Here is a 5,260-nt window from a genome sequence, read left to right on the forward strand (position 1 = left end):
CGCCTCATAAAAGCACTACTCGTCGTCCCACAAGCTGTCTTTCTCCATTTCTAGTCCAGCATATGAAATCAGATTATCATATTAAAGCTTCTAGTATGTATGATGTGCAAAGACGTTCTTCTCAGTGCTGTTTATAATAGCAAAGAAAATGAAAAAGGACACAATCTAAATGTTCCACAGGAGAAACTGTCAGAGAATCAAGATCAAGATACAACCAATCATCCAGTCGGGAAGCTTTGCAGCCCGTGAAAATAAGATTTCTTTAATATTTACTTATTTTTAATTTTTATGTAATGACTTGAAAGGTACTCATGGTATTATGGGTTCTCTATTGCTTTTCTTTTCTTTCTTTCTTTCTTTTTTTTTTTTTTTTTTTGAGGGAGAGTCTTGCTCTGTTGCCCAGGCTAGAGTGCAGTGGTGTGATCTCGGCTCACTGCAACCTCTACCACTGGATTCAAGTGATTCTCTTTGCCTCAGCCTTCTGAGTAGCTGGTATTACAGGTGTGCATCACCACACCTGGCTAATTTTTGTATTTTTAGTAGAGACGGGGTTTCACCATGTTGATCAAGCTGGTCTTGAACTCCTGACCTCATGATCTACCCGCCTCAGCCTCCCAAAGTGCTGGGATCATAGGTGTGAGCCACCACGCCTGGCTTCTCTATTGCTTTTCAAATGACAAAAGTAACTAGTTGCATTGTAAAAATAAAACACTATATAAGTGTTTTTGTTTTTGAGACAGAGATTCACTCTTGTTGCCCAGGCTGGAGTGCAAAGGCACGATCTCGGCTCACCGCAATCTCTGCCTCTCAGGTTCAAGCGATTCTTCTGCCTCAGCCTCCCAGCTAGCTGGGTTTACAGGCATGTGCCACCATGCCTGGCTGATTTTTGTATTTTTAGTAGAGACAGGGTTTCACTATGTTGGTCAGGCTTGTCTTGAACTCCTGACCTCAGGTGGTCCACCCACGTTGGCCTCCAGAAGTGCTGGGATTACAGGCGTGAGCCATCGTGCCTGGCCCCTCTATTGCTTTTCAAATGACAAAAATAACCATTTGCGTTGTAAAAATAAAATAAAACACTATAAAAGTGTTTAAGATAAAAAGTGAAAGTGGCCCAAAAACACTCTTACCTACAGTCCCAGTGTTAACCTGCAACATATTCATAATATACTGCTTCATTTAAGAAGCAGGAGAGGGGCCGGGCGTGGTGTCTCAAGCCTGTAATCCCAGCACTTTGGGAGGCTGAGGCAGGTGGATCACAAGGTCAGGAGATCGAGACCATCCTGGCTAACACGGTGAAACCCTGTCTCTACTAAAAATACAAAAAATTAGCCGGGCGTGTTGGCAGGCACCTGTAGTCCCAGCTACTCGGGAGGCTGAGGCAGGAGAATGGCGTGAACCCGGGAGGCGGACTTGCAGTGAGGTGAACCCGGGAGGCGGAGCTTGCAATGAGCCGAGATCGCGCCACTGCACTCCAGCCTGGGGGACAGAGAAAGACTCTGTCTCAAAAAAAAAAAAAAAAAAAAAAAAAGAAGCAGGAGAGGGCAGGTGTGGCGGTGGGTGCCTGTAATCCCAGCTACTCACTTGGCTGAGGCAGGAGAATTGTTCAAGCCCACAAGTTCAGGCTGCAATGAGTTATGAACTCATCACTGCACTCTACCCTGGGCGATAAAGTGAGACACTCATTTCTTAATGTAAAAAAAAAAGCATATATTCATTAGTAGTATTTTTAACAACAGTGCATTGAAACTGAAAAAAAAAAAGTCTAGATGAAAATATACCAACATTTGGCCAGGCGCAGTGGCTCACGCCTGTAATCCCAGCACTTTGGGAAGCTGAGGCAGGTGGATCACCTGAGGTCAGGAGTTCAAGACCAGCCTGACCAACATGGTGAAACCTCATCTCTACTAAAAATACAAAAATTAGCTGGGCATGGTGGTGGGCGGGAGGATGAGGCAGGAGAATCACTTGGACCTGGGAGGTGGAGTTTGCAGTGAGCCGAGATGGCGCCGTTGCACTCACTCCAGCCTGGGTGACAAGAACAAAACTCCATGGAAACAAAAAAACAGAGAGAGAGAGAGAAGAAGGAGGAGGAGGAGGAGGAGAAGAAGAGGGAGGAGGAGGAGGAAAAAAGAAAGAAAAAGAAAGAAAGAAAGAAAAGAAAGAAAAGAAAAGAAAAGAAAGAATATACCAACATTTTAGTACTTCTATTTAAGTGGTGAGACACTATGGATAATTTATTATCTTTTCCTCTGCTTTGCCTCATTTTCCAAATTATATTTGATGGACAAAATAAACATTCAAAAGAAAAATAAGGCTGGGCACAGTGGCTCACGTTTGCAATCCCAGCACATTGGGAGGCCAAGGCGGGCAGATGGCTTGAGCCCAGGAGTTTGAGACCAGCTTGAGTAATGTAATGAAATCTTTGTCTCTACAAAAAATACACAAATTGGCCAGATGTGGTGGCATGTATCTGTAGTCCCAGCTACTCAGGAGGCTGAGATGGGAGGATCACTTGAGCCTGAGAGGTTGAGGTTACAGTGAGCTGTGATCATGCCACTGCACTTCAGCTTGGGCAACAGAGCCAGATCCTGTTCAAACAAACAAACAAACAAATAAATAAATAAGATGAATAGAATCTCTTTCCTTTCCTTTCTTTTTTTTTTTTTTTTTTTTTGGAGACGGAGTCTCACTCTGTCGCCCAGGCTGGAGCACAGTGGCGCAATCTCGGCTCACTGCAAGCTCCGCCTCCCGGGTTCACGCCATTCTCTTGCCTCAGCCTCCCGAGTAGCTGGGACTACAGGCGCCTGCCACTATGCCCGGCTAATTTTTTGTATTTTTAGTAGAGACGGGGTTTCACAGTGGTCTCGATCTCCTGACCTCGTGATCCGCCCACCTTGGCCTCCCAAAGTGCTGGGATTACAGGGGTGAGCCACCGCGCCTGGCCACCCTTTCTTTTTTTTAACTTAACTCAAGGACCAGTGCTAGCTCAAGATCTGTTTGTGTGGAAAGCCATAATAACGAGAGCTACCTTTTTGGTATTTATTTATTTATTTTTTTAGACAGATCTTGTTGCCCAGGCTGGAGTGCAATGGCATGATCTCAGCTCACTGCAACCTCTGCCTCCTGGGTTCAAGCAATTCTCCTGCTTCAGCCTCCTGAGTAGCTGGGATGACAAGCACCTGCCACCACGCTTGGATAATTTTTGTATTTTTAGTAGAGACGGGGTTTCACCATGTTAGCGAGGCTGCTCTCGAACTCTTGACTTCAGGTGATCTGCCCGCCTCAGCCTCCTAAAGTTCTAGGATTATAGGTGTGAGCCACCACGCCCGGCTGAGAGCTACTTTTTTTTTTGAGATGGAGTTTTGCTCTTGTTGCCCAGGCTGGAGTGCAATGGCGTGATCTTGGCTCACCACAACCTCTGCCTCCCGGATTCAAGTGATTCTCCTGCCTCAGCCCCTGAGTAGCTGGGATTACAGGCATGCACCACCACGCCCGATTAATTTATATATATATATATATTTTTTTTTTTTTTTTTTTTTTTTTTTTTTGAGAAGGAGTCTCGCTCTTTCACCCAGGCTGGAGTGCAGTGGCGCCATCTCGGCTCACTGCAGGCTCCGTCCCCCGGGGTTCACGCCATTCTCCTGCCTCAGCCTCCCGCGTAGCTGGGACTACAGGCGCCCGCCACCTCGCCCGGCTAATTTTTTTGTATTTTTTAGTAGAGACGGGGTTTCACCGTGTTAGCCAGGATGGTCTCAATCTCCTGACCTCGTGATCCGCCCGCCTCGGCCTCCCAAAGTGCTGGGATTACAGGCGTGAGCCACCGTGCCCGGCCTAATTTTTATATTTTTATATATATATATTTTTTGATACCTAGTCTCGTCGCTCTGTTGCCCAGGCTGGAGTGCAATGGCGCGATCTCGGCTCACCGCAACCTCTCCTTCCCGGGTTCATGCGATTCTCCTCCCTCAGCCTTCCCGAGAGGCTGGGATTACAGGTCTGTGCCACCACGCCTGGCTAATTTTGTATTTTTAGTAGAGACGGGGTTTCTCCATGTTGGTCAGGCTGGTCTTGAACTCCTGACCTCAGGTGATCTGCCCGCCTCGGCCTCCCAAAGTGCTGGGATTACAGGCGTCAGCCACTGTGCCCAGCGAGAGCTACCTTTTTTTTTTTTGAGACGGAGTCTCGCTCTGTCGTCCAGGCTGGCGTGCAGTGGCGCAGTCTCAGCTCACTGCAAGCGCTGCCTCCCGGCTTCATGCCATTCTCCTGCCTCAGCCTCCTGAGTAGCTGGGATTATAGGCACGTGCCACCACGCCCAGCTAATTTTTTGTATTTTCAGTAGAGACAGGGTTTCATCATATTGGCCAGGATGGTCTCTGACCTCAGGTGATCCAACCGCCTCAGCCTCCCAAAGTGCAGGGATTACAGGTGTGAGCCACCGTGCCTGGCCAAATTTGTTATTATTATTAATGTCCTGTCCCTGCCCTTGGGGAACCGCAAAACGTGTTGGGAAAAAGAATACTTTTTTGCCAGATGTGGTGGCTGAAGCACTTTGGGAGGCCGAGGCAGGTGGATCACTTGAGGTCAGGAGTTTGAGGCCAGCCTGACCAACAAAGTGAAATCCTGTCTCTACTAAAAAATACAAAATTAGCTGGGCTTGGTGGTGTATGCTTGTAATCCCAGCTACTTGGGAGGCTGAGGCAGGAGAATCGCTTGAATCTGGGCGGCAGAGGTCGCAGTGAGCCGAGATTGTGCCACTGCACTCCAGCCTGGGCAATAAGTGCAAAATTCCGTCTCAAAAAACAAAAAACAAACGAACAAACAAAAAAACTTAATGAGATAATTTTATAAAGCAGCATGTAAAATAAGATCCAATAATTTTTTTTTTTTTTTTTTTTTGAGATGGAATCTCACTCTGTCGACCAGGCTGGAGTGCAGTGGCGCGATCTCGGCTCACTGCAAGCTCTGCCTCCCAGGTTCACGCCATTCTCCTGCCTCATCCTCCTGAGTAACCAGGACTACAGACGCCCGCCACCACGCCCGGCTAATTTTTTTTTTTATTTTTTATTTTTAGTAGAGACAGGGTTTCACTGTGTCAGGATGGTCTCGATGTCCTGACCTCGTGATCCGCCTGCCTCGGCCTCCCAAAGTGCTGGGATTACAGGCGTGACCCACCGTGCCTGGCCGATAATTTTTTTTTTTTTTTAAAGAGAAATACGCATATGTAGAAAAAGACCAGAAGGAAATGTTGGCAGCGCTTGAC

This window comes from Symphalangus syndactylus, chromosome 18 (genome assembly GCF_028878055.3).
Source record: "Symphalangus syndactylus isolate Jambi chromosome 18, NHGRI_mSymSyn1-v2.1_pri, whole genome shotgun sequence".
Classification (NCBI taxonomy): domain Eukaryota; kingdom Metazoa; phylum Chordata; class Mammalia; order Primates; family Hylobatidae; genus Symphalangus; species Symphalangus syndactylus.